This window comes from Dermacentor silvarum, chromosome 4 (assembly GCF_013339745.2).
Source record: "Dermacentor silvarum isolate Dsil-2018 chromosome 4, BIME_Dsil_1.4, whole genome shotgun sequence".
Lineage (NCBI taxonomy): Eukaryota > Metazoa > Arthropoda > Arachnida > Ixodida > Ixodidae > Dermacentor > Dermacentor silvarum.
The window spans coordinates 123,724,009-123,738,425 of NC_051157.2; the positions used below are offsets into that span (position 1 = coordinate 123,724,009).

At 47.8% G+C, this 14,417-nt stretch overlaps 1 non-coding gene across 1 annotated transcript; it reads left to right on the forward strand.

Annotated features, from left to right (window-relative positions):
* Positions 1-7,896: 7,896 nt before the first annotated feature.
* Positions 7,897-8,015, forward strand: Trnal-caa (transfer RNA leucine (anticodon CAA)). Its single transcript has 2 exons — positions 7,897-7,934; positions 7,970-8,015. It is a non-coding gene; the product is annotated as a tRNA-Leu (tRNA).
* Positions 8,016-14,417: the final 6,402 nt, after the last annotated feature.

The following is a 14,417-nucleotide window of genomic DNA, read 5'->3' on the forward strand; positions in this document are numbered from 1 at the left end:
AGACGCTGTGGCCTCTCCGCCTTTACTCTCTCAGCAGTCATGTGATGGCGTCGGCAAACGCGGTGCACGTCCCGGCATGTGTAAACGGCTGCGTAAGACGCTGTGGCCTCTCCCCCTTACTAGAGAGTACTGCACGTTTCTGACGCGTTTGTGCTAGCGTCCCCTTAAGCGGGAGATCCGATGATTCCCTCCGGAGCTTCGCCCACTCATCATCATTCACCCCGTGGATATGCTGCGACTTTTTTTTCATAAAAGTAGACGTGGCTACCTACTACGACGACGACGACTGCTACTACTACTACATACTACAGAGGAGGGACAGACCCACACCCTAAGGAGCTTCGCCCCTAAAAAAATTGATGCTGCATGGTATGGTGGATGGCGAGAATCGTTGGTTTACGAATTCACCTGTATCGAACTACGAGCATTCAGTCTCTGCTGCTACAACGCGCAGTCTTTACGCGTTCGACAAACGCCGTACGTAGCTTCCGTTTGTGTTTCTGCGCTAGAAAAGACAAAAGTGCGTGTTTGGGCGTCGTGCGCGGAAGAGTGGGCGTACCACGTAAATTGTGTGTGTTTTCCGCGACTAGCATATATGGCATAGAATGTGCTGTCGCCTATGTGCTTTAAATTTGTCAAACTGTACACGCGTAATATCGATGCAGTTAGCAGTTTATGTGAGTGGTTTACACGATTATACTCGCGGACAACTTTCTGTGGCAATGAAGGGAAAGCTATGGAGGCAAAGTGCCCACAAGAGAGAGCGCTTCTGAAAAGAGTCCCGCGTTTAAATCCGCGTTAGTTTAGGCTGGAGAAGAGAAAACATAAACACCTTATTAGCAACAGTTAAATAAGACGGAACACACCACTGAGTGTAAAAGTTTGCTTATCTTGCGGCTTTTCCCTTCCGCGTCTGAGCAAACGCACAACCGTCGCACGTCAAAGCTGCGCCGATTCAGCGTGTGTTCCGAGCGATCAAAAGCACCAACGCCTCCTAAATACTTTATAGGAGGCGTTGAAAAGCACTGTCAAACGCTGCCGGACTATTTGGCGTGGTAACACATATGCAGCAGCCACGCGCCCGTAGCTTTCGCTTCATTGCCACAGAAAGTTGTCCGCGAGTATAGTCACACATCTTGTCACCATATAATCTTGTCACGCGTAATACCTTGCAACGTCCTTCATGTTGTTTGAATTTGCGCGCGCCAAGCACTTCGATAATGACGTCGGAGGATGCTCTAGTTGATTAGCGAAGTTTATATTTCGCCAACGTGTCGACATACCACACCTTCACGCCTGCGCGCACAATATGTCACTGAAAAAGAAAGAAAGAAATGTAGGGGGCGTGAAAAAAAATGCGAAAGAATAAGGGTGCCATCAGCACTCGGTGTTCCCAGGTGGTCTCCCTCACAAGTACTAATCGAGCCCATGCTGCTTAGTTTCGGGGATCGGACGAGAACCGGCGTATTCAACATGGAAAAAACGACGTACAGCGCGAAGGACAAGCACTCAAAGAGACGACAAACACTGCGCTGAATTCCAACAATATTTTATTGCCGTTGCCAAATCATATATATATATATATATATATACGAGGGTACGTGGGCGCGGGGTCGAATCCCATTTCTAAGACAAGTTTTGCATTTTTTATAATTTTTATAACTTTTATATTTCTGTAGACGCGCCGCTCATTGCCCCCTCTTCTCAAGGGGGTTTCGCCGTGTCAGGATGGCCGAGTGGTCGAAAGCCCAGACCACACGTACGCTTGCGGACGTGCGTAAGCTCGCGTCTATACGCGCCTTGCGGTTGCCGCGCCTAGCGAGGAGTGTCGGTTTGCATCATGGAGGTAAAAAATTTTTCCTTCCTCCATGCTCACTGGCCTCACTTGTTTACACCTTGGCAGACGCCACTTCGTATTTCGTTGTTGACAGTGCTTCAAAATGCTTCGATATCTATAAACGTAATTGTTATCTTTTTGGAGCTGTTAGATTAGCACAAAAAGTGAAGAAGAAGCACTTTCTTGCATGGTATAATTCTGCTTAACTGAGAGTTGAATGTACCGCGCCGTCGCTGCGTAGCCAGGCGCGCCGACGCGAGGCAGCCCAGGCACGCGATAACTGAGAGGAGCTGATCACCGAGATCGCGCCGCGTTTCGACGCGTACGAGCCGTGCCGCACCGTCTGCGCATGCGTGGGCGCGCGGACGCGAGCTTGCGCGCGTTTGCAAGCGTACGTGTGGTCTGCGCTTAAGGCGCCAGACTCAAGGGAGATCTTACCCAGCCATGCGGGTTGAACGAGGCTTCTGGTCCACGTATGTGGGCGTGGGTTCGAATCCCACTTCTGACACAAGTTTTGCATTTTTTATATCCCTCTATACGCGCCGATTATTGCCCTCTATTCTCAAGGGGGTTTCGCCGTGTCAGGATGGCCGACACTGTACCATATGACATGTTCATGCTGTTGTCCTTGCATAGTTTATGGAAATGTAGAATGGCCGTGAGACATGCCGAACCAAACCTCCGGCCTGTTAGAGAGTACTTCATCGAAAGCATTTGTTATATTAAAGAATTGTACAGTTTGCAAAAAGAACAACCAACATTGCTCAGTATGATGACTGAGCTTACGAACCTCAAGCGTTTTTAGCCCCCGTGTCAGCCAACCAATGGCAGACACTTTTATCGTGACCCTCATGTATTGTTAAAATGTCTTGTGTTGTATGTTGCCAAGTCGGTAATAAAAAAAAGTGTCAGTATGGCCGAGTGGTGATTCCACTTCCGGCCATCACAGCGAACGGTCGCGGAATGTCTTGCTCCTCAGGAGCGGTTACAGCGGCCCTCGGCCGCGGTTCCCGGTCAACGGAAAAACCTTCCCCGGACTACCAGATGGTTCTACCACAACTGCCTTCAGGTGCAAGTGTTTTGAACACTGTTTTTATTCACGGCGAAGTGAAAGCTCGGCCTTACCGTGTTGAGCATTTCAGGGATGCGCTTTCGCGACTCATGCTGCTGCCGGAAGTGGTGGCCCTCGGGGCTTATCAGATGAATCATGTGTGGGCCGTAACTTTTGCGAACGAGGCGGCCAAAAAGAAGATATTGGACGCAGAAGGATTCCTTGTCAAGGAACACCGTTGCGTGGTCATTGACCCGTGCAACCAGGGTGTCAGGCTCAAGCTCTTCTGGCTGCTGCATGGTGTTCCTGACGAAGACGTCAGAACAGCCTTGGCACCGTTTGGAAGAGTAACTGAAGTGACGAGGGAGAAGTGGAGGGTCCAGGGCTGCAACGACAAAGGAACCACGACACGGTCGGTGGTCCTGAAACTCAAGCCCGGAATGACAGCAGACGACCTACCACACCAACTTCGTGTTGCGGAAGACATGGCTCTCGTTATTGTCCCGGGCAGAGCACCCCTCTGCCTCCGGTGCCGTGGCACTGGACACATTCGACGAGAATGCCGGGTTCCACGTTGTGGGCTGTGTCGTCGCTTTGGCCACGACGAGACCCAGTGCGTGAGAACGTACGCCAACGTTGCTGGCCCAGGCAGGAGCGAGGACTCGTCTGAGCTTCTCATGGATCAGGAGGACGCCGAAGAGGCCGCCAAAGGAGCAGCTGAAGGGGCGGCAGCTTCGTCTGCACCACTGGTTACGAAGACCGCAAAGGTGAACCTGAAGGGGATAGATGAAGGTAATGTGCCGGATTCTGCGCCTCCTCCAGCGAAGGTTCAAGTGACGCAAGCTGGTGCTGAGGCGACGGGCGCGCCTTCAGAAATCACGCCACCTCCGACCAAAGTGGCTGACGAGCCAGTCAGCGTCAGCGACGACATGGACCTGACTTCCGACGCTAAAGGCGCCGGAAAACGGTTGCGTGACGAGGTTGATGACCACAGCCGAGACACCGACGGTGTGGATACCGAAGGACCGACACCGAAAACACCGACAGTCCGACGGTCGACGCTGAAGGTCAAGCCCAACGTGCCGCCAGACAGACGGCCGTCACATGCGCCGCCTCCGCCTTAGCGGAGGTAGTGCCCCGGAAAGAACTTTCAGCACCCGATCGTTGATCGGGAATGATTCTGTGAGGACGTGGTTTTGCAGAAGTCGCCTTCAAGGAGAGGGATATGTTCCCCAAGCATCAGTGTGAGAGCCGCAATATTTCCTCGAAAATTGTGAGTAGGGGCACACATTAATTGTAGCTAACGCAATGGCAGACGATATTAACATCACCACTCCGCTTCGTTTGGCGACATTAAACGTTAGAGGGCTGTCACAGAGGCGAAGACAATGTCAGATTAGCCGCATGCTACTAGAAAAAGACATTGATTTGATGGCAGTCCAAGAAACAAAAATTGAATCTGAGGAAAAAACGAATCGAATGGTTGAAATTTTCAGAACGAAGTACAACGTATGCGTTTGCCACGCGAATGGTACTTCTGGTGGCTGCCTTCTTTTTATTAGAAACAGTATTGGGATTACAGAGCAGCAAGTTACTTCATGTGAGGGAGGGCGTATGCTTATTTGTGATTTTTCTTTTTCTGGAATGCTTTGGCGGGCAGTGTGTGTATATGCTCCTAATAATGCTCGTGAACGTGAAGAATTTTTTGTTTACCTGAGATCTTTCTTGGTGTGTGACAGGCACGTTCTAGTGTTTGGCGACTTTAATTGTGTGTGCCGGCCGATAGATACATCGAAAAAGCTGCTCAGTCAAGATAAAAGCGCAACTCTTCTGCATGAAATTTTGTGTGAACTTGATCTGGAGGATGTTGGAAGTGTTCTTGGTTCTGACAGTGATGTGCAATATACGCATTTTCAAGGAGACTGCCATTCGAGGTTAGACCGCATTTATGTGCCTTTTCATTTAGTTCCGTTCCTTTCTAGCTACAGTGTCGAATGCATCAGTTTCAGTGACCATTGCTTGGTAATGGTTACGATAGGTACAAAAAGCAAAGACAAAACATTTAATTGGCACTTATGGAAACTTAATGACAATCTTTTGCAGGATGAATTGTTTCTACAAAGAATAAAAGAGAAATTAGAAAATGTTCTCCTTGAAAATGCGGAAAATGTTGTAGAAGCTTGGGAACTGTTTAAATGCGATGCGAAAATAATTGCTTTAGAGAGAGCATGCGTGTTGCGGCACAAACAAAAGCAAGAGGAACGGCAAATGCAGTGCATGTTAGCATACCTGTTGAACATGGAAAGAGGCGCGGCTGGCACATTTATAAACGATATCAAAGAACTTAAAGCGAAACTTGAAGTCGTCGACGAGGAAAGATATCGCGGCGCCGTTTTGAGAGCACGCGCGGAACGAGTATGGTTGGGTGAAACGCCCACCAAGCGAGCGCTCAGTGACGAGAGGAGACACGCGTTGAGCAAGGAGATAAAAGAAATAGTTTATCAAGGTCAGCTTACATACGACAAGGAAATGATAGAACGTGCTTTTGTGGACCACTATAGCACGCTGCTAAGCAAGAGAGCAAGCGATATCTCGGCGTTTAAAAGTGATTATTTGCCTCTGATGCCGAGAATTGATGGTGAACTTAAGGAAGCCCTTGAAAGGCCTATTTCTGTAGAAGAAATTGAGAAGGCTATCGATGACCTCAGTGCAAGAAAATCGCCTGGACCAGATGGTCTTGGGGCAGCGATATATAAAATTTTCAAGGTTGAAGTAGCACAGGCTCTGTATCGCGTCATAACGAAGTGTTATGAACAAAAATGGACGCCTCCTTCCTTCCGGCAGACACATGTAGTACTTATACCCAAAGTTACTGACCCCATAAAGCTTCAATCAGTAGAGGCCTACCGACCAATAAGTTTAGCTAACACTGATTATAAAGTATTCATGAAGGTGCTCGCCCAACGTCTTCAGAGTGTAGTGAAATCACTAGTAGGTACACATCAGACATGCGGTATAAAAGGTAGGACTATTTTCACAAATATACACACAGCGCGAAGCATACTTGAATGCTGCGATATGATGGAAGATCGTGTAGCCATGCTACAACCGGATTTAGCCAAAGATTTTGACAGGGTGTCGCACGAGATCCTGTTTCTGCTTCTTGAGTACATGAATGTCGGAACAGTCATTTTGGATGGGGTGAAAATGGTTTATGATGGTTGTACAACAAACCTAATTATCAACAACAGACTCAGCAGACGAATTCCAGTACTGTCTAGCATGAAACAAGGGTGTCCGATCTCTGCCTTGCTTTTCGCTCTTTATTTAGAACCTTTCTGTCTAAAGATACTTCATAGCCACAGTATTCGCGGATACACGTTTTTTGGCAGAGAAATAAAAGTGTTAGCCTACGCTGACGACATAGCTGTGTTCTGTCGCGATAAGCAAAGCATTGCAGAAGTAGTGAAGGAAGCCCAATCTTATTGTAGTGTTTCTGGTAGTGCCATAAGTTGGCCAAAGTGTCTAGGTTTTTGGCATGGGAACTGGCAAGATACGCCAGAATTGTTTTGCAGAATGCAGTGGAGTGTGTTACCTGGCACTTATCTTGGGGTTCCACTCGGCAACTACCGAGAGCCAGTAGAATACTGGACGAATGAGAGGGACAGAATGAAAGAACAAACCAACAAATGGGGAGGCCACAACTTTTCGATGTTTGCAAGAGCCAAAGTGTGTAATATGTTTTTAGTAGCTAAAGTGTTTTACGTCTTGCAGGTGCTATGCATGAGCCGATCTTCAGTTCAAAAAATACACAGAGTGTTTGCGGAATTTATTTGGGGTTCTGTATGGGAACGCATGAGCAGATTTAATTTGTTTCACTCTTTGCGCAACGGCGGACTCAGTTTCACTCATTTGTTTTTCAAGCAACTTGTGTCGAGATTGTTTTCTTTCGTGACCAAAGTGATGGGTTTCTGCGCACGGTGATCCAAGTGAGATTACGTGACGCTTTGCCCGATTTCGTTGTATCGTCGCACGCAGTCAAACCGATGGCACTAAAAGGTTATCTGCGTGAAGTTATCACGGCGATTCGTCTTCTAAATGCGAGATTTTCTAGGGAGTACTTGTTTGAAGTGTCACGGAAAAAATTATATAAGGATCTTGTTGACGTTTTTGTACCTATGCCAGTGTATCGTTCTATGTACAACTTAGGGCCTGAACGTGATGTTCTCAAAAGAGTAAGGAATATGCCTGTAAGAGCTAACACAAAATCCTTCTTTTTCAAGCTCCACACTGACACACTGCCGGTTAAGCCATGGCTAAGGAGCAAGGGTTTGTTTGTCCCATATATGGTCCGTCAATTGCCTTATATGCAATAAGGAAGAAACAATTGAACATATTTTTCTTGACTGTCACGATGCCCGCTTTCTTTGGGACATTCTGCAGCGTACTTTAAAAAAGGAGCTCCCGATTAGTGCTTTTGGAATAAGGTTCTTGCCATGCGCAGAACATGACGGTGTGCCGGCGGACATGTTAATGTTATTGTGTATGCAAAGCGTATGGAGAACTCGAATGGCTGTACACAATGCTGATGTACATGCGAGGTCAGCCAGATACTATTTTGTTGAAAATGTTGTTTACACACGGGAAGTGTTGAAAATGCAAAGTGACCCACCGGAATGGCTTCAAGTGTTGGACAGTTTGGCTTCGTTGAAGCCATTTTAACATGACGCTACAGTCTTTTAACGACTGGTTATTTTAATCTCGTATTTATTTGACATGTTGTTTTTGTGTATTTGCCAAGTCGGTAATAAGGAAAAAAAAGTATGGCCGAGTGGTCTAAGGCGCCAGACTCAAGGGAAACCTTGCCCAGCCATGCGGGTTGAACGAGGCTTCTGGTCCACGTATGTGGGCGTGGGTTCGAATCCCACTTCTGGCACAAGTTTTGCATTTTTTATATCCCTCTATACGCGCCGCTCATTGCCCTCTATTCCCAAGGGGGTCTCGCCATGTCAGGATGGCCGAGTGGTCTAAGGCGCCAGACTCAAGGGAAACCTTGCCCAGCCATGCGGGTTGAACGAGGCTTCTGGTCCACGTATGTGGGCGTGGGTTCGAATCCCACTTCTGACACAAGTTTTGCATTTTTATATCCCTCTATAGTACGCACCGCTCATTGCCCTCTATTCTCAAGGGGGTTTCGCCGTGTCAGGATGGCCGAGGATTCCACTTCCGGCCGTCGAAGCGAACGGACGTGCGATGACGGGCTCCGCAGGAGCGGCTACAGCGGCTACTTCCAGCCGCGGAAACAGGAATTTTCCACAGGAAGGAGACTACGAGATGATTTTGCCGAATTTGCCAACAGGTCGTTTTGTTATTAATACAGTTTTTCTTCACGGGGACGTTCAAGCGCGACCTTACCGAGTAGAGGACTTTCGCGACGCACTGGCTGAGTTGACGCTGCTTCCTGAGGTTATCGCCTTAGGGGCGTATCGAATGAGCCATGTGTGGGCCGTAACTTTCAAGAGTGCTGAAGCCGTCAAGAAGATACTCGCTGCAAGTGAACTGAAGGTCAAAGGCCGACGCTGCGTCGTCATTGATCCTGGAAATCAAGATGTAAGAATGAAAATTCACTGGCTACTACACAACATTCCAGACGACGACGTGCGCGTGGCTTTCCTGCCTTATGGAAGAGTAACGGAAATCAGCAGAGAACGGTGGCGTGTTCACGGAATTGCTGACAAGGGGTCCACCACCCGGTTGGTGTCCCTGCGACTCAAAGCCGGCGTCAAGCTTGAAGACCTACCACACCAGGTGAACGTCGCAGGCGAACAAGCTTTGGTTGTCGTATCGGGTCGTGCACCAATGTGCCTTCGCTGTCATACGACGGGGCACATCCGCCGCGACTGCAGAGTTCCAAAATGCAGCGCATGCCGAAGATTCGGACATGAAGAAGGACATTGCCCTAAGAGATACGCCAGCGTCACAGGGCCTTCGAGTGCTGAGGAACCATCCGAGCTCCTCACGGACAAAACCGACGCCGAGGAAGCTGCCAAGCCTTCAGGTGACGCCGCAACCGGAAAAATGGAAACATTGTCAGCCAGCAAATCTAGGCTGGAGGAAAGGCGTGAACCACCTGCGGGCGAGCCTCAAGACCAAGGTCCGGCAGTCGTAAAAGCTGCCACATCAAAAGACACCTGCCAACCTACCAGCGAAGATACAAAGGTGGCGGAAAACCAAGAGACTTCTATGGAAGTCGTCGAAAGCGCCAGTGGACAGCCCATCAAGCGGCCATTAGAGGAAAGCGTCGAGGAAAAGGCGGACAAAAGAGGTGAAGGGACAGAACCACCGTTCAAGGAAATGACCACAAGGCGGACCTCAATGAAACCACGGCCGAATATTTCGGCCGAGCGACGGTCGGCGGACAAACCGCCGCCTTGACGCTGAGTCTCCGCATGGGACTGTGTGGGTGGTCTTCGGGGGAGTTTTCGGGGGACTATGGTTGGACTGAGTGCAAGTGTTGTGAAGCCTTGCGGATTGAAGAGGCCCATGGCGTACATTGCACCACATAAGAGGAGTGATTGCAAGGTCTGCTGTAAGTCTTCCACAATGCTTACTGCTTCACATTGTAAACGGGTAATCCCATGCGATCAACCCGCACCTTATTAAATATGGCGTTAAAATCAGGAACAGAGCTACGCATAGCGACAATAAATGTGAGAGGTCTGGCGTCTCGGAGACGTCAGTACCAGCTTAGAAATGAACTGGACGTCATAGCAGTTCAGGAGACAAAGATAGAAACGCAAGAACAGAGCGATCGCATGGTGTTACCCTTCCGAAATCGATACAATGTATGCATAAGCCATGCAGTGGCTTGTCGGCAGGTTGTGCTCTTTTTCTTCGAAATTCTATCGGGATCGTTGAAGATTCACTAAGTGTTTGTCAAAGTGGTCGATACATTGTTTGTGATTTTACCTTTGCCGGAAAAAAATTGGAGGGTGATTAACACGTATGCACCAAACAGGGAACGTGACCGGAGATCGTTTTTTGAGGAAATGGAAAAGTATCTGCTTTGCGATAAACTAGTGGTATTACTTGGCGATTTCAATTGTGTTTGCGCACCAGAAGATAGAGCAAATAAACAACCCATCCGAGATAAAAGTGCAATTTTTTTGAGCGCCATAGTACAAGAACACAAATTAGATGACGTAGCTTCTTGTTTTCGGATAATAACATTCCACAGCTCACACATTTTCAAGGAAATAGCCACGCGAGACTCGATAGAGCTTACATATCGACTGCTCTTGTGACCTTGTGCCTCAATTACACGGTGAATCATGTTTTCTTTCAGTGACCACAGTTTAGTGTCTTTCTCGCTTGGTGCAGAAAAAAGAAAAAGTAGATTTAATTGGCAGCTCTGGAAACTAATGACAATCTATTGGATGATAAACCTTTCGTGGACTACGTGAAGGAAAACCTGAATGAGTTACTAGAAGAAGAGCACCAGTGTATTATTGGTAGATGGGAGCTTTTCAAAGAAAAGATAAAGATTAAAGCAATAGAACGAGCTTCTGAACTTAAGCACGTCAAACTAAACAAGAAAAAGAACTGCAAGCCCAATTGGACTTCTTGATAAGCCAAGAAAGCGTTGCCCCCGGCCTGCGCAGCAAAGAAATTCGAGACACCAAGCGACAGCTTGAGCTTATCGACATCGAAAATTATAGAGGTGCAGTAATACGGGCCCGTACGGAGCGTTGTGGATGGGCGAAACACCCACCAAACGCGCCCTTAGCGACGAAAAAAGATACGCGACAAAAAACGAAATCACAGAAATAAAGTACCGAGGCGTAGTAACAGATAAGAAAAGTGAAATAGAAAATGCTTTTGTAGAACACTTTCGGAATTTGTTTGGCCAAAAGAAAGAAATTAATGAGGGTTTTTGAAAATGCTTTTCTACCGCTAATGCCACAACTGGATAAGTATGCTACATCATTTCTAGAAGCATCAATTACAATAAGGAAATCGAAAAGGCAATCGATGATCTAAGCCCGGAAAGTCTCCCGGTCCGATGGACTGGGTTCAGCTTTTATAAGAAATTCAAAAGTAGCATGGCTGAAGTACTGCATGCAGTGATACGAGAGGCATATGACGCGTCGGAAAACTCCGCTTCTTTCCGGCAGTCACATATCATTCTGATTCCCAAAACAGACGACCGGCTTAAACAACTCTTGGTTGGTTCTTACCGCCCAATTACCCTCGCTAACGTAGATTACAAGGTATTTATGAAGGTATTGGCAAGAAGATTACAGGGCTTTATTAAAGATATAGTCGGACACACCAGACATGTGGAATAAAGGTAGAAGCATAACGACGAACTTCATGTAGCAAGAAATATTTTAGAGTGTTGTGATGTATTTGCGAACCACGTTGCCATGCTGCAAATAGATCTGGAAAAGGCTTTTGACCTTGTCACACATGAAATATTGTTTTCTATTTTGAAATATGTTAATGTGGGAAAAATAATACTGGAAGGTGTTAAATGTCGTACACCGAATGCACTGCTTCAGTTATAGTAAACAAACAAGTAAGCGAAAGCATTCAGATTGTCTCTTCAGTGAAACAAGGGTGCCCTTTGTCGTCACTACTTTTTTGCATTTACTTAGAGCCCTTTTGTTTAAAGATTATTAAAAATGAGCACATAAAAGGATTTTCGCCTCATGTGCATGCGAGGTCAAAGTATTGTCTTACGCCGATGATATAGCTGTCTTCTGTACTGATAGAGAAAGTGTAACAAAAGTTATAAGAGATGCCACGGTTTTCTGTCAGTACACCGGGAGTAGAATAAACTGGGAAAAATGTCAGGGGTTTTGGCACGGAGACTGGGATAGCACACCGGTCACGTACGCCAACATCCAATGGGCAACTACTCCAAGCAAATACCTAGGCGTACCACTCCAACATTACAAGGACACACAAGAATACTGGAAGAGGAGACAGACAAAGCTCGCGAAAAAACAAAAAATGGGGTGGACGGGATTTATCGATTTTTTCCCGAGCCACAGTGTGCAACATTTTCATTATTGCTCGGGTATGGTATGTCTTGCAAGCACTGCACATGTCGCGTTTAGGAATTCAACGACTGCATAGAGTGTTAGCAGTCTTTGTGTGGAATTCATCATGGGAAAGGGTGAGCCGCACCAACCTGTTTCTTCCAGTGCGGTCCGGAGGACTGGACTTGATTCATTTGTTTGTGAGACAAATGTCTCTAGGTTCCTTTTTTTTTTTCGCGATCAAACGAATATATTTTTGAGGACCGTTTTGCAAGTAAGACTAGCAAACGCTTGCCAGATGTTATTGTGTCGTCACGTGCATTATGCAACCAGCATTCGTGGATACATGCACGAAATTGTTGCCGCCTTCAATTGTTAAAGTCAGATTTTCAATGGAATATCTGAGCGATGTTAAAAGAAAACGTCTGTACAAAGACCTAATCGACGTGATGATGCCCGTGCCTTTGTATCGAACGTTGTACAAGCCAGGACCTGGCAGCAATGTCTTGAAAGGGTTAAAAGAATGGCCATCGGTCGTCGATCAAAACTTTTTTTTTTCATGCTACCATAGCGGCACACTTTCTACAAAACCGTGGTTGCAAGAAAAAGGCATATTCGTGCCGTGGTCGGAAAATTGTATAATATGCAAAAGGCCCGAAACCATCGAGCACATGTTTCTCGATTGTGGCGATGCTGTCTTTCTATGGGACATCCTCCAAAGAACTTTAAAAAAGGAACTGCCGCTCACACCTTATGGATTCGATTTCTCCCGGTCGACAGCGAAAGTGTGCCTATGATATGTTAATGATTCTAGTAATGCACAGTGTATGGAAAACCAGAATGTCAGTGCGCAATGAGGATGTAAACCCAAGGTCAGCCAGAGACAACCTTCAACGAAAGCATTGCGTATTTACGAGATGTATACAAGCAGCAGGATGAAAAACCTGATTGGTATGTTTTTCTGGGCGAACTCTTGGCCCTAAAGCGTTTTAGCCCACATATGCTAACTATAGACAAGTTAGCATTTTTAACATGATGTTATATTATTGTTTTCCCTGTATTGTGCCAAGCAGGCAATAAGAAAAAAAAGAGCAGAGTGGCGCAGTGGAGGCGTGCTGGGCCCATAAACCAGAGGTCCGTGGATCGAAACCACGCTCTGCTACATATTTTTATTTTTCTCACATTTTACAGAAATATCTAATCAGCGCGTTTTCATGTCCGCGTGCAATATGTATGCCGTGAATCGCACTCATGCAAGACGCCTCCTTTCCGCGGTTTAAGAAGCTTAAATCGTTTATTACAAATGTGAGCAAATTACACTCCTTAACAGTAAAGCAGAGTGGCGCAGTGGATTCTACTTCCGGCCACCGCAGTGAACGGACGTGTGATGACGGGCTCCGTAGGAGCGGCTTCAGCGGCCATGTCTGGCCGCGGTAACAGGGCTACCGAAGAGGAAAGTTCATACCCGGTGTTTTGCCAGGACTGCTACAGGGCGTTTCGTTGTAAATACTGTTTTTTTTGCACGCCGATATCAGGGCCCGCCCGTATCGGGTCGAGGATTTCCGGGACGCGTTAGCTCAGCATGAACTGCTCGCCGATGTTATCGCCTGGGGGCGTATCGGATGAGCCACGTCTGGGCCGTTACTCTTAAGGATTCTGAAGCGGTAACTTAGAGTGCAGGTCGGTGAGGTACTATCGGCCAAGAAAGTAAACGGACCACGGCTCCGGCGGCCGGAGCGGCGTGCCTGGCCACAACGGGGCGCTGCTGTCTCGCCCGCGCGCTTGGGTCGAGAGTGCCGGGGGTGACGTTAAGCTTCTCCCTCACTCTCGCGCTGTGTCTTGTCACGCTTGACGAAATGTCTAGTGCGTCGTCAGTTGCTCTGCGGTATTCAACCCATGGCGCTGACGCACAGTAGCCGACGGCCGCAGGGAATCGAACCCCGGCACTGTGAAAAACGAAGACCTGCTCTTTGTTTTGTTTTGCCTATATACTGACCTTACCTTTCGTACTAGTGTTTGTCCCTACGTCCCTTGTGCTCCGAGTTTAGGCAACATTGCGCAAGGCGCCGCAGCGGCGGCTGACACGCGCTCTTTCACGCCTGCGAGATAAAGGCACGTTCGCGTTAGCGGCACGGCGACTTGCAGGGCACCGTTTGACGTTTCGGGCGACGTGCGTGGTCGGTTGTGGCTCGCGCCCGTCAAGGTTTCCTTGCCGTGCAGAGATGGATCCAAGATCCATTTTTGCGACGTTCTCCGGCTGCCGCACGCCGACGTGGACCAATCAGCGGACGCAGTAATGGTGGCCGTAGCTACGTCGGCTTGCCCCCGGCTTGACTCCCGCGGCGACGGCGCCTTCATTTTCGCACCGTGGCTTTCTCCGTGCGCGCTCGCTACATCGTTAGGGAGATTCCAATAGGTGAGAATTACTGAAAAACTGTACGCAATTACGGTTTCTCTACGGCAAGACAAAAGCCAGATAACGAAG